General features: G+C 36.5%; 1 pseudogene; it reads right to left on the reverse strand.

The window, feature by feature from the left end:
• Positions 1-23,068: 23,068 nt before the first annotated feature.
• Positions 23,069-24,545, reverse strand: LOC117084794 (annotated as a pseudogene).
• Between the last annotated feature and the right edge of the window lie 2,401 nt (positions 24,546-26,946).

The raw sequence follows: 26,946 nt of genomic DNA on the forward strand, positions 1-26,946 counted from the left end.
TAGGATAGAATCTTAAGGGAATACTTGCATTTAGGAAATGAAATGTTGAATAAGAATACATTAATGAGAAAAAAAGAGAGATGAAAATTTGTAAGCAATAATAAATACTAAAATATCAAAGAATTTTTTTAAGCTAGGAGATTACATGGCTAAATTCAGCAGAGAGTAAGAGGACGTAAACTGAAAAACATGCCAGTTATCAAACAGTAATGGGGGCAGAAGCTAGATCACAAATCAGTTTTAGACACGGAAGAAAGCAGAGAGACTGGAGAAGAGCTTGAGAGAGAGGTAAGTAAGGAGGAAAGTTATTTTAAGACTGATAGATATGGTCATGAGTAAAAACTACTACGGCTTCACTTTCACAATTACTTTCACGAATGATCAAGTTCCTAAGTAAGTCATCAGCACTTAAGCTCAGCTCGGTTCTTTCCCAAGCAAAAATGAGGATGTAAAGAGCAGAAAAAGAAGGACAACGCAAAGTAAGAAAATAACAAATCAGTCAAAGAGAAAGTATGACAAGGCTGTATTGAGAGCACACACAGAGCCATGGAAAGGAAAATGGGGATGCTGTCCTCAGAAGTGTGTTAGATATGCATGCTATGGCCTGAATGTCTGTGTGCCCCCAACGTTCATATGCTAAAGTCCTAACCTACAAAGTGAAGGTATTAGGAGGCATTGGCTTTTATGAAGTGGTTAGGTCATTTATGAAGTGGTTAGGTCGTTTGATGAGCCCTCGTGAATGGGATTGGTGCCTTTTCAAAGAGGTCACAGAGCTGATTTGGTCCTTCCACTATGCGAGGACATAGCAAGAAGGCACCATCTATGCACGAGAAAGTGCTCTCCAGACAGTGAATATGCTATGATCTTGGATTTCCCAGCCTCTGAAACTGTGAGAAATAAATGTCTGTTGTTTATAAGTCATCCAGTTTATGATTTTTTAAAATAACAGCCCAAATAGACCAATACAATGCAGAAAGAGATGGTGATTATAAAGTACAGGAATAGTAACAAGGAAAGCTAAAAAGACATCTTTCAAATAGTCTTAATAATCTCGATAAATTAGAGAAAAATTATTCAGCAATTTGAAGGGTTTTGTCTAGGCTTAGAGACATTAAGAGTAAAGACGGTTTGAAATAGCTGACAAATAAAATTATGATTCAACAGGAGATAAATAAAATGATTACTCACCAGCCTAGAAGGCTTAGTTTAAATTAGAGAGCATTTATCTGGAATGAATCAATACATATGATTTTATTATTTCCTCCAGCAAGCATTGGCTGCCCAGTAGCAGATGAAAAGGTCTGAGTGATCCTGATTCCCCTTTCTCATATTCTACCAATCTTGTTACTGGCAGGGACTGGGGTGATCCATCTGGTGTCAGATGAGAGACAAAAGGTTTTTCTCTTCATGTTCTCCATGGTTTGTTTTACCTCTTTGATGAAAAGAAGCTGTATGCCAAAGTGTAGAAAGCAAAGTCACCAAAATATAAGCCCACTCATCTATCACTGACAGTGTTTCAGACTTATTCAGCCCTGTTGTTGCGCTGATGAGTGGGGATAGAATTGCCAGAAACCTGAGGAGAAAAGTTCTCAGAAAGTTAAACCAAGTGGGAATAATTAATTTTCCCAAGCAGGGAGTGAAATGTCTCTCCAAGAGCAGTAGGGAGGTCACACCTGACCTTCAGAAACTCTGTATTATGTGGCAGGAGCCCCAAGTCCTTTCTGTCACTTTTCTAACTCCTCCTGGGGAAGCCTGAAAGACTTAATGCCAGGTAAGGCTACTTGATCCTCATGGACATTTCCAGTTTTGGCCTTCTGTGAATGTAGAAAATATAATGGCATTGAGCTTTAATGTGCATGATTATGACTCAGATCTTAGGCTCAACCGCAGAACTCAACTGGGAACAGAGTGAATATAATCTCTGATTGTCAGGAGTAAACGAGTCAAACATATATAATTCATATAATAATTTAGACAGTAAAATAGCCCAACAAAACAGGAAGGTTTTTTCTTTTAAACTTTAAAGGAGTCCATTTTCATAATATAGGCTTAAAAGGAGGCATATATTCATGTAATCCAACCACTTAAAATTAAGAGAAATCTCTCATCAGAGAATTTTAAAACTACTATAGCTTCTCTTTTACGATTAATTTTGCTAATGGTCAAGTTCCTAAGTGAGGCAGTATCACTTAAGCTCAGCTCTATTCTTTTCCAAGCAAAGGGTCTGTTGAAAGGATGCCGTAATAAAGCCAAGATAGGGCTCCTTTGTGCTTTTTGATGGAGTGAGACAGAATGGCATCAGATTGGGGATAACTTTAAGCACTATCGCTGCTATATGAGGAGATAAAACAGAAAGCAGTCCGTGTCTCTGAGTTGTTTTGAAGCAGAAGCCTGTTGCCTGAGAAAGGAATATTTGTAACTGGAACTGACTGCAGTCTGAACTAAGAACTGCCGCTGGCTGTGAGTAATGAATTCTGTGCCTGAGGTCTATGTTATTGCTTCTGTTATTCAGTAGCTTGGTTCCAAGGCAAATTCTGCTGGACTTGGGCACATTTATAAATGAATAGTATAGTATAAATTCTGAGAACTTATGGAGACAAGAAAAAGGAGGGACTGCAGTACGAAACACTCTCAGTCACTTCCTCAGCAAGGAGGAAAGGAAGCAATCTCATATGTAATAGTGACTTTTTTATGTCTGGCTCATTCTAATATATGACATCATCATAAGTCTGCAACTTAAGTATATTAAGCTCATTTATAAAATAATGAGACGAAGGCTAAGTATTTAAGAGCCTTTCTCAGTCAGACTGCGGAAAGAAGCAAGTTCAGCTGCTAAAGTAATCAAATTTATCCTCGCTTAGTTGTTCTCGACATATGAGCTTTGGACTGGCAGCATTGGCATCATCTGGAAATTTGTTAGAAATAAAATTCTCAGGGCCCATCCCAGACCTACTGAATGAGAAACTCAGCATTAAAGAACGAACACAGCAATCTGTGTTTTAACAAGCCCCATAGGGGATTCTGATAAATACTACAGTGTGAGACCAACCGATCTAGTAAAATGTCCATGCTCCCTACCGGTGTACACTACTCTCCCCTCTCTGTGAAAATACTAATAATTGAAATATTAAACGGATATGTACTCAAGACACTTTTACCATGTCATGTGTCCACAATTCCATCATTCACTTAGTCATTTCCCTCTGCATAGATTCATTCATTCTTTCAACAAGTACTATATAGAGTATATGATGATGATGGCAGATAAACACAAAGATTAAGAAAAACTGTCTGACTTTAGAGAAATAGGGCAGGCACACATGAATTAGTTATATTACATGAGGCAATATCCAATAACTGCCAGAATGAAGAACTCAGAGAATTCCGTGAGATTTTGGATACAAGAAAAGATTGAGTTGTTATAGTAAGACCTCATGGAGAATACAAGACTCTAGCATGATGTTGGGAAAATGAGAATATAAAAAGGTGATGGTGGTGATGGGATGTGGATGGGGTTATTCCAGGTGGATAAAAGCCTGGAAAAGTATATTTGAGAATGTCCAGAACAACGTCTTGTTTTCTTAGATGAGAAAATCGCCACAGTGGTTTAATGATTTGCAGGAGGTACCTGAAGTATAAAAAGTCTCAGAATAGGAATGAGGAGACCTGGATTCTATTCTGTCATAGCCAAGTGACATTTTTCAAGCCCTCCATTTCTTTATTTTTAAGGCAGGAGTTTCTGTTCAACACTTGTTGACAAAATTGCTGGAAAGGTTAATGAAAATAATCTCTGTCAGACTTTCCCAATATAGCCAATATGTATGTGCTAGAAAGAAAAAGTTCAACTTTCAAATATATTTGGGGAATAATGGGTTAAATTATTGTTCTATAAGCTGTCAGACTTCTCAGAACCCTTATTGTGTTCAGGAGATAGTGAGCCTCGCAGAGGAAAAATTAAGATATGTTACGTCCCAAACTTATTTTGCCCTGGAATCCCTTTATTTGGAAAAAACAAAAAAAACAGAAAAACAAAAAAACAAAAAACAACATTTTACTGTCTCCCAAGCAAGCATCACAGAAAGTACAGGCAAAAAAATAAATAAATAAATAAATAATAAAAAATAAAAGAAAAGAAAAGAAAGAAAGAAAAAGAAAAGATAATCTATATGATAATGTTGGGCACAGAGTGGTGTTCATTAAATGTTAATTTAATTGGACTTTTCTGCAGACCAGTTGTAGTTCATCTTAGATCTCAATGTACAATAGTGGGAGTGGCACAGTAATCTGAACACAAGACCAACAAGACTAAATTCCCAAAACTGTGGCTCAGCATTCATTTTCTATATATTTCAAAGCTTTTGCCAACTTAAAATTTGTACAAAATATACTTGTTTCTAAAAGTGTTAAACCTCTTGATTTTCTGTAGCCCAAAAGATGTAATGAAATTGCCAAAAACATTTTTCATGATTGATGCAATCAATTGATAAATGTAACCTATCGAGGTGTCATATGTAATAAGCCAATATTTACATAGAATAATTATGCACATACGTAATTTTAGACACACATTTATACAATGTGTTTCCTATAAGAGAGCTATCGCTGAGTATTGTGGTTGGTGTATTTAAATAGAGCAGGAATTGTATATTGAAGATGAGAAATATTTTTCGTTTCAACCTTGTGTGTCAGACACTGAGCAGAAAAGTTTGAAAAGCTTCCAACAAGATATTCATGATCTAGTGGGGGATAGTGATGCCCAATGTGTACTAAAAGAGCTAGGAGAGAGGCAAACACTCCATGAAAACCAGAGGAGGGAGCGGGTAATCCCGGTTGGGGGGAGGCACAATGGAAAGTTCCATCAAGAGAAGGCGACTCTTGATTTGGGCCTGATATGATGATTTTAACATGTTCAGGGAATAAAGCAGAGGATTCGAGGGAAATCATTTTGAGAAGTCACAGCCCCCTTTTCAGATGAAGTATATTCTGCACCACGGGAATATTAAAAATACGAAGATTACCTGGGATTGCAAAGCTGCATGCTTGTTTAAAATACCATTCTTGCCTACATTCAAGCTTATTAACCCAAGGTCAGAATTTTAAAATTCAGACTTTCAGATGCATTTGATTGAGCTTCACAATTTAAGGTTACAATAATGAAGTATTTTAGTATGAATTTGTTTGTTCAATAGACAAACACCGTAAGTCTGACACCTGGTTTCCTGATTTCTAATGACCAACTGCTATAGGATGTTGGGGCTCAGAAAACAAAACCCCAGAGTGAAGAGTTTGACAAAAGGGTCAAAGTTATAGTCTTGTCTAGGAGGAAGTAAATAATTCTGCGTAATGAGAGAATAAAATAGGAGTAAGGAGTTGCAGGAGACCTGGACTGGGCATTCCTATAGAAGGGAGATTATGAATATTGTTAGTGCCAAGGTAAGAACTAAGAATTTTTTTCTGAAGAACATAGGATGGTATCAGAAAAAAATTATGATGAAAGAATATTTTGTTTTAGAAATGATGCCTCTGACTTTTCACCGGAAAATATATCCCAACTGAATGAAATGTTCAAATATAAGGGATAACAATACTAAATTATCTTCCTATAGAGCACTTATAATATGCTGGGCTGTGAAATATTCTATAGATGTTATTCCTTTGATGCCCTCACAAGAAGACATAGAAATCATTTTCTCCATTTTAGGTATAAAGTAATGGTGCTTAAATTCCCACACCTTAAACTTATAGAGCAGAATTCAAATCCAAATTTGTGTATGTCAATGTTTTTAACAATTATTCTATGCTAACACCCATAAAAATAAAAAAATAAGTAGAAGGAAATATGGGTGAAGGATTTTTTTTACATTCATGAGAATAAGAAAGTACTTTCTAAATATATATCAAAGTCAGAAAGAGAAAATACTTAAGAAAAAAAGATGGATTTGATTACATAAATATTAACACCTATATAGCATAATTATAAACAAAACAGAAATGCAAGCAACAAAATAGAAAAACACTTGCAATATGTGACAGAGACCTAATTAATCTTATATCAAGAGTTTCTAAAAATAAAAAAGAAAAATGTGGACTCCCCTATTACGAAAATAAGCAAAGGATGGAGACCACTAGTCATTAGAAGGAGAAATACTATTCAGAATATCTGTGGGTAGGCAGAATTTTTTTTCCTTTTTTTAATGGAGTACCGGGTCTCACTATATTTGCAGGCAGGTCTCGAACTCCTGGGCTCAAGCTATCCTCCCACCTCTGCCTCCCTAAGAGTTGGCATTGCAGGCGTGAGCTACAGCACCTGGCAGGTAGACAGAATTTAAGGAGATAAACATACACATATCAAGTTGGTTGGGGTCTAACTTTGCACCAGCAACTTTCTAGAGGTAAGCTTGAGAATATGTATCAAAATGTAAAGTGTGAGTTCTTCAACCCAGTAATTTCATCTCAGGATATTTTCCTTAAAAAATAATTAATAAGATGTACTTGGGTGATAAATAGGAGCAACATAATGTAATTGGTTGGGAGAAGAGAGGCTTTATAAGACTAAATCAAAGTCTTATGGATATGAGATATCAACCCCATTTAAATGATTTTCTTTTCTTTCAAATGTTTTAGGCAGACTCTGTGGTCCTTGCTGTATTCTGAAATGTAACAAGTTTACAGGGACAGATTATGGGTCTCACATAGGGCAGTGAGCTAATGAGGAACTTTTGTAAAATTTGGCTTGGAGACATGAAATTCAAAGTCATGGAGCTTTTTTTCAGATGGAGTGTATTCTGCAATACTAGAATACTAAAGAAGTTGAAGACTACTTGGGATTGCAAAGCTGCATGCATGTTTAAAATACCATCCTCGCCTACATTCAAGGTTATTAACCCAAGGTCAGAATTTTGAAATTCAGATTTTTAGATGCATTTGTTTAAGCTTCACAATCTAAGGTTACAATTATCAAGTCTTTTAGTATGAACTTGTTTGTTCAATAGACAAATACCATAAACCTGACACTGGGCTGTTGATTTCTAATAACCAACTGCTGTGGAATGTTGGGGCTCAGAAAACAAAACCTCAGAGTGAAAACCTCAGAAACAATTTCTCTCTGACTTTCTCCTGCCCTCCTGACCCTTGCCCCTCATTTCCCCCGCTAGGCAAGCCGTAGAAACTAGAATTCCTCTTTCTCTAGGCAATAGACACCGAACCCCATTTTCTCAAGGCCAGCAATAAAACCTAAAACATTACTGTAATCTTCCCCTACCTTTTCTGTTAAGAGCTGGCCTTAAAGAAATCCTCTGACCACCACGTTGAACAGTAGGTTATGAGAGCCCCATTCCAGAAAAGCTACTGATCCATATCCAGGAGAAAAGAATGTTACACAAAGAAGCCAAGAAAAATCCAAAGAGACAGGCCTTGCTGGGTTTTCCCACTCAGTATATTACTATTAGATCATACCCTCTTTGTCCAATCAGATTTCTACACAGCTATTCACTCTTCATCAACTCTAAGCATAAAAATGGACAGTTTTCTCTGTATCTTTGGGCCTTTGTTCTGAAGGTTCTTGTGTCATGTAAAATTATAATTAAATACATTTGGTATGCTTTTCTCTCGTTAACCTGCCATTTGTTATAGCAGTGTTGGCCGTGACCCTCATGATGGGTGAGGAAAGGTGTCACTGAAATGGGTAAATATCAGTGTAGCAACACCACCTAGATATCATTGTGAAACTTCAGAATCTCTAGTCGTTTCTCAAAGACACAATTAATCAAAAATTGAAGTCAAGAAGAAAAGCATTTGAACTGGAAAGGGGCTAGAGTCTATAATCTCTATTGAGAAGAAGGTTATGCACCAAGGACATTTAAATAACTGGAAATGTTTTATTCTTTTAAAACTCTCAGTTGTTAAAAAATAAACACACAGAAAAGCATTTCTCTGTAGTTGAAGATCATCCTGCTGTATCTCTTAACATAACTTTTCCATTCATTTCAATTTCTGCCAGTCAATGTCTTTGACTCCTTATTTCCTTTTCTATTGAACTAGGAGAAGCTTCTAATCTTTGCTTTTTCTCCAATAAATACAAATGTTGCATGGTAGTTGTGTTTCCTCCGCAAGGAGACTAGGAAGCAAGAAACTTCAGTAAATATTTCTAATTAAAGCTTTTTCTGACATATAGGAAGCAGCCCTTTCCTAAGTGTGTGCCCAGGGTGAATTTTTACTCCTATAAGGTGGTCACCAAAATCTCATTCAGAGTCTAATATAGATGTACACTTCCTATCTGAATCTGAGAATTTATGCTGCATTTGGAGAATTAGATCTAGCAGCTAATGAACTATGTTTGGAAGACAAAAATTAACATATGAATAAGACCAATATATAATATTCTATGGTTTGTTTTGGTTTTTTTAGTGTTTTGAGTATTCCTTTTAAATAAAACAGTTATATTATTCAGGAATTACTGAGTACACATTATTTAACTAGTTTTTGTCACTTACTACTAACACAGGACATGCAACCCAATTCAGAATCTGAACAGTTAATTTTGAGAAAGCCCAGGAGTGGTTCAAATGCTCCCCAACACATCCCATCAGCTTCCACACAGCCTTTCCTGTTTCTTTTTTCTTCTGTTGTAACTTTCCACTGGAGGACCCCATCGTCACCACCTGAGTGTGACTCTTGCCATCTCCATGGAGTATCATTATTGCTCCTTATGGTCTGACATTCAATTTTGATGTCCTTGTACTGTACATCCATTTGTCTTTGAATGTTTATATCTTCTATTTGAGTTTTGGTTTCAAACAGAAAAGGGTTTCATTTCACAGAGAATATGCTGTCAAAAATTTAATCTAGTTTATGAAGAAATTCCTCTTGTTTTTCTCTATTTCCTGTCTCTCTCATGGTTGTTACTATTCTTTGCTTCCTGCTAGATTTTCTTGACACATATACTTAGAGGTCCCATCATCAAAGTTTTCTGGTTATTCTGATTATGACTTACGGGGCTTTGTTTTAGGACCACCTAATGACCGGCAAATATCTGGTCTAGTAGAAAGGTTGGATATAGAACTCTCAGAAGATCTACATATTTCTCAGAGCATTTTCTTTCTAACTCTGCAATTTGGTGCAAAGATTTGCTTAATAGAGCAGATAAAAGGATGCCTGGCTTGAAGAAAAACCCCTAATGCTACAGATTCACCATGGAAAGTTTTGGAGTTTAGTTAATTTCAGAAGCTTTGGACTTTATTCTCATGTACAATCCCTTTTTTATTATCCTTTCTCTCTAATAGTCTGTTTCTTGTAAAACTTGTGTTTGAATGAATGAATAAAAAATTATTGCTTGAGGATGGCAGTTTGATAGATTTCTCTAGGCACTGTTCTCTCTACTACATTACTCCCAACACCTCAACATTCAGTCTGATTATTTTCTAACCTAAGGAGGCATCAAAACCTATTCTTACCAAATGTAGAGAGTTTTACATTTTATGTATCCAAATTTAAACACAACTAAAAGGAACATGAAGCTAAGTAGCACAAAATAAGGGTGAAATGTTGCTTGCTAAGATTTCAATCACTTGATCATCTTTGTAATTTAGATGTTTAATTAACTTCATAAGGTCCTGTTTTTAATCTCACCCTCTAAATAGCATACTAAGTAACCCACATAACTAAACCTGAAACTTAAAATTACAATAATAATAGCTAACATTTATGCAGAGCTTACTATATGCCAGGCACTCAGCAAGTATATTACATACATTATTTCTATTTAAACCTTGACAACAGCACTATGTGTGGGCATAACATGGAAAATTGAAGTAAATTTCTACGCTAATAAGTGGTGTCAAACATTATTGCAGCCCAGGCAGTCTAATTACATAAAACACCTCATGAATTCTTAACCTATGAGACTTTAACATGTTAAAAGTAAAGACATTCTTCTTTTCAGTGTCAAGTAACAAATAGTTTTAACAATACCTATATAAACCTACTTTAGTTTTCCATATCCACGGTCAACTTTTTCTAATGTCCTTTGTTTGTGCTTACATTACTTTATTAAATTGTGTATAAAGCATTCTCCTAGGCTTACACATTCTTCTAGTCATTATCTCAACACTCATACTCAGGAGTAAAGGTAACCATCAGATAATCTTTTCTCAATGCTCATTTTTATGTCAAGGCAAGTATAGGCAGATAATACAAATGTATCTTTCTTCCTGTGTTTAACATTTTAGTTTGGTTTATTACTATAGCCAGGGCATTCCACTCAAGTTGGACCCAGGAGCCTTCCTTTGTCAAAAAGTCCACTAGTGCATTTCCTTAGAATTATATAGAAAGCAATGCTTCCAGTGCTATGAAACAAGGAGTCTCTAATATGACTCACCCTCTTGGGCTCATATGCACTTTAGAAAGATAAGCATGTACGTGCAGGCACACACAAATCCGACCCAGCCTGATCTAGTGCTATAATTCTCACCTGAACTTCATGCTGTGAAGGTTCCATGGTGAAGGAAAGGATTTGTGCTCTCTGGGAATGGGATCAGGGACAATTTTAGAGAGAGTGACTTTTGAGCTGGAATCTGAAGGATATGTAAGAGTGTGAAAGGCACAAAGGAGAGGTATTCTAAGTCCCATCATAAAACATGTCTTAAATGAATTAGATTCATCTACCAGAAAACAATGCCTCTAACCATACATATCCAGAGAAAAAGGGGAAAGAAAACATAATTAAATAACCAATTCATGAATTTTATAAAGAATTCAGATTTTTGAATCTGCTGTGAGCATTTCTACATTTTTTTTTTTTTTTGTAAATTTGAACATTTATTTTAAGTAGAAGCCAATGTGTACTGGTTAAGAGCACATACTCTAGAACGAGACCAAGATGGCTTCATTAAACCCTGGCTCTGCTGCTTAGTAAAGTAGTTGGGTGGGGTTGTATAAATTATTTAACTTCTCTGAGTCTTAGATTCTTCCTCCAGAAAATGGGGGAAAATAACATTTATCTTAGTGGAGCGATGTGTACAGGATTTGACATGTCATGGATTCTCAAAACATATATATATATATATATATATACATGTATATACATATTTATACATACTTTTGAAGTCCTCAAAATAGGGAAATATCTCACATATTTCGAATCCCACTCTGCAAGGTATTTTACTTAAGGTAAAATGGGTGAATGGATGAATAATTACACAAATGAATAAAAGGAGTTAAGGAGTGAGTGAATTTGGCATACTTCAATTCTGTAAGTTATAGCCTTCAAAAAAGAAAGATGCCTGTAGAATATTTCTGTAAAGAAAAGTTATTTTCTTTTATTGTTTTTTAGTACAATGTATGTACTGATAAAATTATTTATTTATCAGTACATACATTGCTGTGCTATGAAGGTGTGATATTATTCTGATGTTAGAGGGATATATAGCCCTCAGAACTGCATGGATCCTGTTCTGCTCCATCTGCCCTCTTTATAAACTTTCTGAAATTTTACTATGGTTTAATTGTGTTATGCTACTTACACGAATATATACCTTTTAAAGTTCATATGGGTATAAAATAAGAATGCAGTGAAAAAAGTGACACTTTGGGACAAAATTAGCCAGCAGTCTAAAATGGTATATGTCACAAAGGCGAAATCTGCATTAGGACATATAATTCCGGCAAAAACTTTTTTTTTCCCAAGAAAACGTGGAGAATTGCTTTGTGGGGAACATCATGGATAATTCAAACTGGTTTCCTACAAATAGCCCTAAAATATTGTATTACAATCTTCATGAAGCATTGAAACGTTTGGATTTAGGGGAATAACTTTAATGAAAAGCTTGCTCCTATAATAGCATATATTGCTTTCCCCTCTTAGTTGCTCTCTTTTTCTTCCTTTCTTCCTCTCTCTTAATCATGCTGAAAGGAGTGTAAGGTGAGACTAATTCTATGCTGTGCCAGACAGAAAGATAATGGGATGAATGATAGGGAATGAGATACTCTGTATAAAGCTGCTTGCAAGAAGAAGATTGGAACAGCTAAGGATTCATTTAAGAAGAAAGTAACTAAAAGAATTAAAGATTTATGAAAGTTAAACAAGTTGAAAGAGTGAAGAAATTTGATAAGGAAAGTATTTGTAGAGGGGATATTGGGTTTAGAATTGATGGAAGGTTAAGCAAGACTCAAGTGACTATGGAAGAACATTATCTATATCACGGGGCTTAAATGTGGAGTCCTATATGAAAGGGCTAAGAATTTGTGTTCATCTAAAAATCAGGGCTGAAATCCAACTTGCTGAGTGTGAGTATCAAGAAATTGGGTCATTAGTGTTCAGTTGGAATTCAGTGACCAAGCCAGACTTGTTATTGATATAGAGTATGCATCTAAAATTAACAATACCTTAACTGACTATATATTTGTCACCTAAATAGCATATGATATGCTGATGATACGTACAAACCAGGGCAAAATAGAAGAGCACATGACTGAGCCGCATAAGATGTACCAAGAAATGCAATCTTACCAAGATGCATGTATCCTTCTACATGCTTTATAAATATTTTTTCATTTATCTTCATTATAAACCTACGCAGCAGGTACTATTATTTTCCCTATTTTGCAGCTAAAAATGGAAGAACCTAAACAACCATCCTAGATGAGTCAACTGGTTAGTTAAGGAGCTGATTTGACCCAGCTTCAGTACTTTAACCACTCTAGCACACTGCTGCAGAGGGACACGTCCTAAAGGCTACTCCACTCTCCTTTCATTTTTGTGGAAGGAGGGAGTGTGCTTTGTACATGATAATAACATCTATTTGTGCATATGTTCAAATTTTAACTCAGGACCTTCCTCTGTGTTTCCCTTCTGAGAATATACCCTCACCAATTGCCCAGTGCTTAGAGCCAAAAAAAAAAAAAAAGTAGCAGTCTTTGTAGATACCTCCCTCTCGACTTTTCCCATTCAATATGTTACCTAATTCTATCAATATCACCTCACACCTACTGAGTCCATCCACTTCTCTGTTTCCACTGCTCCAGACTTTTCATACCTGGACTTTTGCAAAGATTTTATGTTGATTTTTTTCCCTTAATTCTCTCTTACCTTCCTTCCCACCACTCCACAAAATAGCCTCGACTTTGCGGAGAAATCTTTTCAAAATATTGATTTGATCACATATCTCTCAGTTTAAAATCTTTAAATAATTTCTCATTTTTTTTATACAAAGACCAAACTCCCTAGCATTATTTAGGATAAGCAAACTTAGCAAAAATCTCTCCAAAATTCAATGATTTAAAGATGAAAGTTTATCTCTCTCTCTAATGTAACAATCCTGGACAAGGTCTCCAGGTTGGCAGAGTATCATGTGTAAGATGTCATTGAGCATCCCAGTCTGAAGGTGGTAAAACCTCTTTGATCACACAGTTTCCAGCATCACACTGCTCTCACCATTAGAGCTCACAGAATGGAGAATGAGCCTGTGGAGAAAACATACCTACTGCCTTGAAATCCTGTCTAGGTTATGGTGACATCACTTATACTCATGTTTCATTGGAGAGAAACCAGTCACATGGCCACACTGAATGCAAAGGAGACTGGCAAATGTAGTCTCTGGCTGGGCAGTTGCATGCTGTTACTCAAAGGGGAAACAGATTCTGATGGACAGTTAGTCATCTCTGGCGCACCTTCTTCCCAGCTTCACTTTCTACCATCTTCAGCCTTGCTCTTGATTCCAGCCACAACTTTACATTTGCATGTGAACACCTTATCTGCACCTAATTATCTTCTTCTCATACTGCAGGTGTCAAGTCAGATGGTACTTGTTCAGGAAAGTCATTCCTTACCCGCAGGTGAGGTTAGGTCCCACTGTACAGCATATGGCACAGACTCCTTTCCCTCATAGCACTTATCACAGTTTTAATTTCTACATTTTACTCATGATTATTCATTACATTTCTTTGTCACTGGATTTTAAGTTCCTCAGAAGCAGAGATCTTGCTCACTTTTGCACACCATCGTATCCCTTCCTAGCACAGTAACTGACTAGATACATGGTAACTTATTGTTTCTATGTTGTTTTTGAGTTTTTCTTAGTAGTTTTGCCACATGATACTGTGTTATCCTTTAGAGCATTTTCCTTATGTTATCTTTTACTGCAACCTACACTCATTCATTCAATAAATGTATGTGCTATGCTAGACAATGAAGTCATAGTAAGTGTGATGAGAAATGGAACAATGTGGTCTTTGATCTGAAAGTTTTTATTATGTAGTTAGGGAAAGGGCACAAAAAGTCCTTGAGTATAAAATAACTGAAAAAAGGTGTTGCTGAGTAGTATAGGATTAAGCACTGAATGAGTAATATTGACACAGAGTATTATGTAATCTAAGAAGAAGTCAGCTGAGTGAGGCCTGCTGTGCTGGTGGAAAGTTTTCTAGAGGAAGTAAGGGGTGGAGCTGGACCTTCACCTGTAGGTGCAGTAGCAGTGCCCAGATATTTTGAATATATATGAGACTTTGGAAATGACAGTTAAACACCTAAACTGGAGTTGGAGCTAGTCTGATATTCCTCAATAAGTCTGAACAGGAAGGTCCTTTGGGAACATCCTCTGACTTTGCGTGACCTCTTCTAGGAAGCAGCTTAGCATTTGAACTAAAGACAGGCATTGCCAATTGTCCTGGCCTGTGTCCAATCAATTGTGTGTAAAATGGTTAGCATCCTGTGCTGTGTAACCAGCAGTGTACTGTCTTGGCCTAGAGTGGGGTATAAAAATCACACTTTAGTCGATTTGTTAAACTTGGCCAAAGGCTGTAGGTAAAAGGAACTTTCATCAATATAAAAAGTCTGAACATTTCAGACAAATCTGGAAAAAGATTTGTGGCTATTGAAGCTGCTAGATGGTGAAATAAAAAAAAAGAAATACAATATTCAGATGGGGAAAACACAGAGGTGTTGGCAAACTGAAGGATATTCCCAAAAGACTAGAAAAAATAAAGATCTCACCCCATCAGACCAAAATTAAGCAAATGGATAAGTAATTTTGCCTCTGAATAAAGGCAAATTGTAGCAATCTTTGATTGCATCCCCTGCATTCCCCAACTCCCCTGACTCTCCCTGCCAAGTCCACCTGCCCTGTTAGAGGTTGGAAATGCCAGGCACAGCCCACTGGGAAAACTGGCAGCTATAGCAAGACAGGCAACCAATGCTGACCAATGGGACCTGAGTGGAAGGAGGCTTTGGGCTAATGCTTTCCTACTAAAAGAAACAGACACTCAAAAGAAATCACCTCTTTTTCCTTCACTGGGTCGGTAGTGCCTGCCTGTGACTCGTGGAACTATTGCAGCTGAATTGAGATCATGAGGGGTGACAATGCTGATGATAGGGAGAAATTCAGATGAAAAAATAACAATCGCATCACTAAGCCATGGTTATGTGACTGACTCATCTAGCCCTGTCTGGCACCCTATTATATGAAATTACAAATTTCCTTATAATTTATGTCATTTGACCTGTGTGTTCTATTACCTGCAGCCCAAAACATCTTATGTGACAGGATATTTAATCAAATGAGATATCAAATTCATTTAGATTAAAATAAAAGGTAGCATAAGAATCAAAGTAAGGATTTTTAACCTGATTTACAAAATTATTTCTTTCCCATTATATTTGCTTGTACACAAAGTTAAATCTATCCGGGTAATATAGTGCCAAAACATCAGAGACCAACAAATGTCAATCACAGTTCTCCTTATGTATTTGAGCAACTGAAGTATACATTCCTATTGAATTTCAGTTTGCAGCATTCCAAAATTGATTCATCAATTTTCTTTATGTGATACATTAAAAGATACTTTTCAGTCCTCTAGAAATGTAGTTGAAATGTCATGTCCTTTTCACTTTGAATGTAGAAATTTGGGTTTGTTGACCTGGTAAAAAAATGTTCCCATCCACAAAACCTGCCAATAATGACAAAATGAGCCAAAGAGAGCATTTGTCACAATTTATCTATAAAGGATATTCTTTATACAATTTGAAAAGGAATCAAAATTACAAATGCAAAATTGAGCACAGGGCCTTGTAAGACCAAATTCAAGTGAGAGACCCTGATGTTTTAACTTCTTTAGTTTCAGGGTACAACTATCTCTGATAATCAGATTTTAATTAAAAAAAAAAAAGTCAAAAGCCTCAATCTATTCTTTAGATATTGATATCAAAATTCACATTATAGATTCCAATCATGAAAAGCCAAAATAAATACCATTAACTTCAAAACCTGATCTGTAGTATAAAGGTTATTGGGTGAACCTGGCTCAAGGAAATCTTTCTTCTTTTTCTAGAACTGTGCCCCACAATTTTTTTTCCTATAATGTCTTCTATCTGAAGTTTAGTCTCATAAAGTCTGTTCTCGACAGGGGAGAGAAATCAGGACATAATGGTATGATCTATGCTTCCTGCCAAGGCCACTGCTTCGGTGATGGAGGTGCTTTGTACACTGGGTTATTGGATTATGGCCTCTGTTCCTGCCTGCATCCACCAGTGAGCCAAGCACTCTGTCTTTATTTTGTGACCCTTGTGTTTACACTGTTTCTCTCTCTGTGCCATGATTTCCTCTGAGCTATCAAATACTTCTAATTGCTATCCTCAGCCTGTGTGCTTCCTGCCACCTCCCAGGGGCAATCAATCACCTCCTCAGTTCTTAGATTCTGCCTGCCAACTTCCTGCTCAAACATTTAACTATATATATAGTTATAACTATAACTATATATATATATATATATATATATACACACACACACAATTTTTATGTCCCTTCTTATGGCTCTCTCCTAAAGTTGAAGAACTTTGAAATTATAAACTGTTTATCCTTTCTCTTAACTACCAAAACTTCCTTCTCCTTCTTCTTCTTCTTCTTCTTCTTCTTTTTTTTTTTTTTAATGCAACATCTTTTAACTCATTTAAAGTTGGCCTCAGTGTCTGTATTCCTCCAGCGTGATTCATTTTGCAGTGGAAAGTTTTCAGGAAAATTGGACTTTACCCATTTATAGACTTCAAGCCTTATATTTTATTCATTTGGAATGGACTTTTAAAAAACGGATTACTAATTTTGAAGGTTATTAATTTTTTGAAAGTGATTTAAATAAGTGATTTCCTGTTTGCTCCCCTAGTGGCCCCATGAATTTATCACACTGTGCTTGAATTGCTTTCTCATCTCATGACCCAGTAGACTGAATTCTTAGGGCAGGATTAGGACCATGTATATCTCAGTACAGCCTTAGCATCTGGTTCAAGGACTGGAATATAGTATGTGCTTGATGATTCTTTATGGAATTGAATGAAAAAGAAAAATATTTAAAGTTTTTTTAGTTTATTTAAAGTTTATTTAAAATTCGTTTTAATTATTAGAGTAATTATATTATAAAGGTAAACTTTTTAAAAACTGGAAATTTAGATTTTCTGTATAATCAGATTGTTTAGATTTCCTCCATGTCTGTACCTAAAACCACTCCAAATTATAATTTTTAAATGTAAATTTAAATATTTCATTTTGTTTACTATCTAAAATGCTTGAACTGCTGATGGCTCATTTTTACTTAGTACTAATGTCCTGGTTACTTTTTGAAGTAAAATGTCGTTTTACTTATATATCATAGAGATGGCAATTAATTCATAATTTGAGTTTTCTCCTTTTCATGTCAACCACATCTCTGTTTACTTACCTGATGCCTCTGCTCTTTCCTTTTTTCTCTAATTTTTATTACTAATAACAATGTTAAGAAATATATGCATTTCTTATTTCCAACAAATAAGCCTAGATCATATTTTTAATTGTTAAAATCAGGTCTAACTTTAAAGTGAATGCACACAAATAATGGGTCCTTGCCATTTCCACACATAAATCATAAATTTCACGAAGGTAATTAGTAAGCAGAATTAAAGAAAATTCCACACATCCCTTCCAAGAGAGAGGGGCATTGGAAAGTTTCAAACCCAAGTGGCTTCAAATCCAGCTCTGACATTTAGTAACTGTGTGGTATTCAGGAGTTACTTAACTTCTTTGAACTTCAGTTTTTTCATTAGGAAAATAGAAAACATAAGGATCTCAACCGGTGGTTAGAAGGGTAAATGGTATTAAAATATATTAATTTTTTAACACATGGTAGACTATATATTGATATTTTTTGTGGACTTTTAAAGTCAAATAGACAGCTAGCTATAAATATCAGAACTTGACTTTAAAATGAAAAAGAAAAACTACATTTAAATAATCTACTCCAGGCCAAGCACGGTGGCTCATGCCTGTAATCCCAGCACTTTGGGAGGTTGAGGCTGGCAGATCATTTGAGGTCAAGAGTACGAGACCAGCCTGCTCAACATGGTGAAACACTGCCTCTACTAAAAATACAAAAATTAGCTGGGTGTGGTGATACACACCTGTAATCCCAGCTACTTGAGAGACTGAGGCATGAGAATTGCTTGAATTTGGGAGGCAGATTGCGCCAATGCACTCCAGCCTGGGCAACAGAGCAAGAATTCGTCTCAAAAAAATAATAATAATAAAAATAAATAAATAATATATTCCAAATGGTTTGTCTACAATGAACTTACGATGTTAAGATTATTTACAACTTCCTGTTCTTATGTAAGATATTGATATTTTATAGGTAAAAAGTGAAATATATGTGTTCATGTATGCATTAAGGTATTATTTCTACATACAAAAAAATTGCAGAACTAAGAAAATTACCCAGGGAAACCAAGAGGAGAAACACACTTCTATTTGCATTGGGTGGATGTCTCAGACACAGCCAAGCCTATATCTAATCAGAATAGGCAGTTCCTGAAATTATAACTTTGAAGTTCTAAAAAGCTTGAACATTTTAAAAGAATTTCTGTTTTACATTATTGTTGTACATTTTAGCGTGTGTGATTCCCGTTTAGCTGTTGGCATGCCAATTCCATAAGTGTGGTTAACTCACAGTACTGGACTGCCTATTTCAGAACCATTTACAACTGCTTTCTCATCTTATGCTGTGAAAGCTCCGCAGATAGGGCTTAAAGACTCAGGTTCCACACACACTTCTAGCTATCAGTGACCTGACCATGTGATCCAGCTCTACGCTAAAAGATTGAGTAGCTTACCTGCTGAGAAACGTATTTTTAAAGTGGTTTATTGAGGGCACTGACCTTTGTTTTTTCTCTTCCTACTTCTTCCGGCTTCAGCCTGGATAGTGGATGTGAGCTTGCAGAGCAGCAGCCATATTACAACCTGAGACAATATACACAAGACCTGGCCTGTACACTCTGAGAACAACGGAAGACAAAAAAAAACAAAGTTCTCTGGAGCCCTGGACTACTAACCCCTGCTTCTCTCTGCTAAGATAGATAATTCTTGTGTATCTAAATCATTGCACAGACTTCGGGTTGGTTAAACCCGAATTTAATCCTAATTGATATGAGCTTCCACCCAAACACAGAAGAAAACAAGTGTGATTTAACGACTATTTTCACAGTTCTCTTAAGGATGGTACATATCACACACCATTCTAGGCACGCTGAAATAAAATTAATTCATTACAGAAAATGTATTATTAGGACATTAGAACCTACTTCTCTTCCAGGTCTGGTTGAGAAAGATTGTACCAAACCCTGCTATATAAAATACAGCCTATAGACCAACAGCATAGGCATCATCTGGTAACTAACTGGATGTCTAGAATCTCAGAATTCTCCCTCTTCACCTACTGAATCAGAATTTGCATTTTAACTGTGATTCCCAGATGATTCATATGTACCATGAAGAGTTTTAAATGTTGGATGAATTATGAGCTTCTGAGGTCAAAGGAACAGTGTTTTTTTTTTTTTTTTTTTTTTAATCATTTGTATCTCTATTTCCTGGTACAATGTCTAGATGGAGCATAATAAGCTCAACCAAATATTTGATGAGTGAAACATAACACTGGCTCAGTGTCAAGCATTAAATTCCATTATAGGTTTGATTATCACAAATCTAACTATTATTTGCAAAGTTGAGCTTATGACTATGAGGAAATGAATAATGAGACAGATATCATGAAAAAAGGAAAAGTGGTTAAAAAGTTACAAAGCATAGAATGAAATAAATCATAGGCTCTGGATGTGCACTGAAATTAAAAGTTTTAAGGAACATAGGCCCCTATAACAGAAAGTTAAAATTGGAAAATTAATGGATAAGTCATGGGAATCTGTCCTTGCCAACATTCATTATATTACCTAGAGCTGTCTTGATTTGTCTATTTTAGATTCTCCTATTTGGGAGAGTGGTGGACCACTTGACTCTGAAGAAAGCTAAAAATACTCTCTCAGGAGAATGCACACATACCCACACACACACACACACACACACATACACGCAGACACACAGACATGCTTAATTCAGTTTCAGGAAGTGCCCAGACTTTCTAAAACTTAGCGATCGAAGAAGGTACAGTGTACTTCAGGTAGAGAGCCCTCTATGATGTTTGAATTTTCTACATTACAAGTTAAATAAAATGATGGTCTATGAAATCTAGAAATGATTTGGAGAAACAGACGTAGTTTCCCTCCTCACATATTCCACATCCTAAACTAACTTTTGACTGAGGGTTGAATTGTGGCCTCCTCTCCACTACAAATCTATTGAAGTCATAACTCTGTTACCTCAGAATGTGACCTTATTTGGAAATAGAGTTGCTGCAAATATAATTAGTTCGATGAGGTCATACTAAAGTAGAGTGGGCCCTTATCCAATATGACTGATGTCATAGTGAAGAGACACAGAGACAGACGCACGAGGGGAGAACACCAGTGATGATGCAGCCTCAGATTGAAGGGCTGTACCTGCAAGCCCAGGAACACCCGGGGCCACCAGAATGTGGAGGAAGCGAGGAAGGATCCTACCCCAGAAGTTTAGCAGGGGGTATGACTCTGCCTACACCTTGATTTATGACCTCGAGACTCTAGAACTGTGAGAGAAGAAACTTCTGTTGTTTTAAGCCCTCCGCATTTGTGTAAATGTGTTACAGCACTCCTAGGAAATAGTGGGAAAACACAATCTAGAATTATAATAATTGATTTCAAAGTGTCTGTCATGGTTATTAATAAAAACTTTTATTCAGAAGGTATTCACTAATCTTCACTATGTGAATTCACTGATTTTCAATTTGCCATGTAACTTACCCAAATAAATCAAGAATAGGCTCTTATTCTTAGAGAAAAGATAGCCTAAGTTTAATTTAAAATTTACATAGTTGATCGGGGTTTCAACTCTTTCATCAATGAAGTAGACATTAAATGTTTAACATTGAAATTGTCTCTGAGCTCCTCTCAGAGTTCCTATCAGAATTTCTATCAGGTATAGATAATAATTGATCGGTAGTTCATTTGCTAAGGAAATATTTTAAATGAATTGTAGATACTTAACCTAAAAAAGAGAAAACCAGCTCTCTTCGATTAGCTGAAAGGCAATTAACTAAAAGAGTTATTGTTGTGTATGACCTCAAATGATAGACGGGAACTGGCAGAGATGAAATTAGACTAAATATACATAAGAACTTGTTAATTATTTTAGCTTTAACAATATATTCTGGCCCTCAAATTAATAAGTTCTTTGTCATAAGACTTGTTTTGGGCCGGGCGCGGTGGCTCAAGCCTGTAATCCCAGCACTTTGGGGGGCCGAGACGGGCGGATCACGAGGTCAGGAAATCGAGACCATCCTGGCTAACACGGTGAAACCCCCTCTCTACTAAAAAATACAAAAAAACTGGCTGGGCGAGGTGGCGGGCCCCTGTAGTCCCAGCTACTCGGGAGGCTGAGGCAGGAGAATGGCGTAAACCCGGGAGGCGGAGCTTGCAGTGAGCTGAGATCCGGCCACTGTACTCCAGCCTGGGCGACAGAGCGAGACTCCGTCTCAAAAAAAAAAAAAAAAAAAAAAAAAAAAAAAAGACTTGTTTTGCCGAGGAGTCATTTGCCAAGATGTCTTTAGGGGTTTCAGTCATTCCCAAGTTGGTTGGAAGATCATATCTTCCAAACACTATGGGATCAAAAAAGGTATATTTGGAAGATTAATCACTCTGGAGATAAAATGAACTTCAAACCCTGTATCTGTTCCTTAGTAACTATGTAAACTTAATTTCTGAATATCATGTTCCTCTCCTGTAAATACAGATATTAATACTCACATGAAAGTATTGTTTTGAATTATAAAATAATGCATACCAAGTGTATAGTCATGAGTTGACAATAAATGCTGATTCTCTCCTATGCCCTGTAACTCTGTGTGGATTTATATTTGCTATTGTTTACCATGTAAGGATATAAAAATAAACTCCTAAATAAAATTAAAGACCACCATTTAAAAATATTTTAAAACAATTATTCAGAAAGATAAGTAATAAAGTATTACTTACTGCCACATATTAATTTTTATAGTTGTGGGGATGTAGAAGTTTGTCACCAGTCACTCAGATTTGTTCTGTATTTGATCCTTAAGGGGAGCAACAGTACTTTCCTCAGTGCATTTAGAATAGAAAGTCCTGAACAACATTTTAAAGGTATAGGGAAAGAGCAAAGGTTCAAAAACATTGCTAAGCTCTGATCCTTAGAAGCACAAACAAGGTTCTGAATAAGTTGAGAACAAAACCAGCCTCCAATGATTTCATCTTTAAAAGCAATTACTTCTTCATGACAATTATTCACATATTTTTAATTTGCAAAAATATTCTCTTTATAGTAAGCATATATGGAGCTGTATACTCAGCTTCTTTAATTTAACTGCTGTGTGGTATAATTTTATAGTTATTTTGTTTTCAGATTTCATGTTCTGGATGTGGAAATTAATGTAGCAATAGTCTGCATTTTTTTTTTCACCAGAGAAAAGCTGTTTTCCCACACGTTCCTAAAAGCAACATGAAAAAAGAAAAAAAAAGGCCCATCAATTACCCTTTGCAAAATCTACATATTTTCCTGTGCTTTCTCTGTGTAAAACAATGCAAATTACAAAATATTTTAAAATGTATATCTATCCTTTTGGGTGTTAAGTTATGGTTTGCTGAAGATACTAAATTCTTGTATTTTATTTTATTTTATTTTATTTATTTAAACCATGCAAGGAGACTGTTTATTTCCAAAGGATTTTGCAATAAACATAATGAATAGGCTCCAGGCAGCTGTTCTATTCTTCTCCCTCATTCTCATCTTCATAGGAGTCAGTGCCTACTTCCTCCTAATCCTTCTCCAGGGCAGCGATATCCTCCCGGAGCCTTGGAGAACTCAGCGTCCTTCATGCCCTCACCAGCTTCCCAGTGTACAAACACCCTCTTGACATACGTCAGTTCGAACTTGTGGTCCAGGTGGGCCCAGGCCTTGGCAATGGCGGTTGTGTTGCGCAGCATGCATGTGTCACACTGTACCTTGGCCAGGTCACCTCCAGGCACCAAAGTGGGTAGTGCTTAGTTGATACCAACCTTGAGGCCTGTGGGGCAGCAGTCCACAAACTGAATGCCGCACTTGGTATTGATGGTGGCAATGGCAGTGTTGACATCCTTGGGTACATCTCTGTGGTACAACAGGCAGTAAGCCATACACTTGCCATACCAGTAAGCCAGATACCCTAAAGTGTCATACCATCACACTTTGCCATCTGACTGGCCAGCTCAAAGCATGTATTGGCAATCCCTGCCAAAAACAGCTGCTGTGGTATACCTTCTCTGCAGAGATGACTGGCACATAGGTGACCAGGGGGATGTAGATGTGAGTGCAGGCCACCAGGTTGATCTGAAACTCTATCAGGTCCATGTTGAGGGTCTTGTCAAAGTGCGGAGAAGCTGTGTTGGAGGAGATTACTTTGCCAATGAGGCAGTTGAGGTTGGTGTAGGTTGGGCACTCAATGTCCAGGTTGTGGCAGCAATTGTCATAGATGGCTTCATCGTTCACCATGAAGGCACAATCTGAGTGCTCTAGGGTGGTGTGAATGAGTGGTTAGGATGAAGTTGTAGGGCTTGACCATGGCTGTGGACACCTGCAGGGCTCGGTAGATGGAGAATTACAGCTTAGATTTTGCCATTGTCACCAGAAAGCCACTCCATCAGGAGTGAGGTAAAGCCAGAGCCAGTGGCCCTGCCAAAGCTGTGGAACACCAGGAAGTCCTGAAATCCTGTGCACTGGTCCGACGGCTTCCAGATACAGTCCAGCACTGGGTCGTTGATCTCTTTGCCAATGGTATAGTGACTACAGACATTGCTGTTGAGAGTATCCTCTTTTGCAGTGATGAGCTACTCTGGGTGGAAAAATTGTCAGTATAGGCCATTTCGGATTTCATCAATGGCCATAGGCTCCAGATCCACAAAACAGCCAGGACACATGTTTTCTAGCACTAATTTCACAGAAGAAGCTGGTGAAAGTGGACTATCCACTTCACCAATGGTCTTTTCACTGGACATCTGCCCATCAGTTTGAATCTCATGTTCCAGGCAGTAGAGCTCCCAACAGGTTAGCATTGCCCATCTGGACACCTGCCAGCTCCGCATGGACTGAAATGTATTTACACATGGCAAATGGTGAGTCCCAGTGGTGTGTCTTATGTAGAGTCAGGATGATGGGTTTCAGTGAGAACTAACCTATCTTTTTAAGGATATTTGTGTCCTGATTTAAAAAGTTTTAATTTTCCTGACACTAAAACATTGGTGTTAAAATGTGCAATTCAAATGTATGTGGAAGAAAAGTGAAAGAAACACTGATTCAGCCTTAAGATAAGTGTATCCTAAGACTTCATTTTAGCTCTGCTATGTATTAGTAGTATGATTCTGGACAAATTATCTAATTTCTCTAAATTTTTGTTTTTTTATTTACAAAAAGGAAATTATATATTTTTCCTGCACATCTTAGAGTGGTAAATTTAAATTTAATATGCATATAAAATTTATTTGCGAATTATTAAGGGCTAAATTAATAAAAATATTATTTAACATAATATTATATCTTCATGACCAATTTCCATATTTCTATTGTTTCTTTTATGCCTACCTTTGACATAACTTTTACTCAGCACCTAAGACAATGAATGATAGGCTTGGTCCATTTTATATCTGGCTTGTTGTTATTTTGAAAGTCTGAAGAAAATAAAGATCCTAATTCACCAAATGAGGAAGATTAATTCCTCATTCAACAAGTTCATTCATTCAGCAAATAATTATCAAGCACCAACTATGTACAAGAACTGTGCTGAGTGATGGGCCTACAACAGTGAAAAATACAGACCAAATTTTTGCCTTCATACTTCTATTTTACGAGGTGAGACATAAACAATCTAAACAAGTAAGAAACTATATGTGAGGTAATGATAAATGTTAAGGAGTAAAAGCAGAGCAGGAGTGAGTGCTTGTGGATGCAAGTTTATGTAGGGTGACTAGGAAAAGTTTGCTGAGTAGGTCATATTTGAGTAAAAATCTGGAGTGATAAAAGTGAGGGAGTGACCCGTGCACCTATCTGGGACAACAGGGTTACAAGCAGAAGGAACAATGTATACCAAAGCTCCAAGGCAGAAGTATATTGCCGTATTATAGGCAGAGAGAAGGCCAGTGCACCTGGTGAAGAGTAAATAAGATGAAAAGCTGTAGGAGATGAGTTTGGACAGGTAAGTGGAAGAGGCAGATGACCTACAAGCTGTCAGCCATTGTTAGAATTTAGGCTTCTGTGAGAGATAGGAAGTCATTTGCTGGTTTCATACAGAGAAAAAACAGGATCTGACCATTGTTTTAACATGATCCCTCTGGTTACTCTTCCTGGAACACAGTGAAGAAGATCAAGGTGAAACAAGGACATCATTTAAGAGATCATTTAAATAATTATTGGCTTGGATCAAGATTTTCGTATGAAGGTAGTAAAATTGGTAAGATTCTGAGTATTTTTTTCAGGATACAGCTGTCAGAGTTTGCTGATAGATTAGTCATTGAGTATAAAAACAAAGTGAAGAGTGAAGAATATCTCTAAGAATCATAGCCTGAGCAATACAAGAATAGTATTACCATTTTCTCCGATGGGAAACAAAACGAGAGTCCTATTTAGGAGAATATCAGTCCCTCAGTTTGGGACATTAAAAGTGATTATTACACATATCATAACCACACACTTTCGCCTAGGTTCTCACTTAGGACCACAGGCAAACATTCTTGACTTCTAGTGAGAAGCCTTGAGTCAACAAATAGAGGAATTCCCAAAGCATGGAGTTATTTCATTTTATTATTTTATTTTATTTTTGCCATAAGAGCCAGGCTTCCAGCTTTCACCATATAAATAGCAATGAAAAAAAAAAAAAAACTCAGTGGTTATAACTCATTTCCCTATCAAGCCTTCAATCAATATTCTCAGCCATAAACAGTAGCCTGTCTCACCAGAAAGGCAGTAGTCAGAACCAGCTGCCCACATCTTTAAAAGTCCAATACCTCTAAGTTGCAAATTTGAGGTAACCCTGGAAAATTCACAGAACTCTCTATTCTTCAACTAAATAGGAAATAACACATTCTGTGATCTATCTTTGTTACAGGGTTACTGTAAGGATCAAATAAGACAAAATATACAGTAATGCTATATAGGCATAGTCATGACTATTTAACAACAAAAACCATAGTGAGACTACTTTTTTTTGGCAAGTAGACATTTATCAGCTGTAAATGGTATGATTGGAAGAATATAAGTTGTTTTAAGAAAAACAATAATCAGTTCCAAGCAAGTTGCTTTTTACTGATACATAGTATTTATAGATATTTATGGATACATGTGATATTTTGTTACATGCATATAATTTGCAACTATCAAATCAAGATGTTTAGGATGTCCATTACCTCAAACATTTATCATTTTTATGTATTGGGCTCATTTCAAGTCCTTTCTTCCAGCTATTTTGAAATATGCAATATATTTTTGTTCACTGTAGTCATTCTACTATCGAATA

This window comes from Trachypithecus francoisi, unplaced genomic scaffold (assembly GCF_009764315.1).
Source record: "Trachypithecus francoisi isolate TF-2019V2 unplaced genomic scaffold, Tfra_2.0 Lachesis_group1, whole genome shotgun sequence".
Taxonomy (NCBI): Eukaryota; Metazoa; Chordata; class Mammalia; order Primates; family Cercopithecidae; genus Trachypithecus; species Trachypithecus francoisi.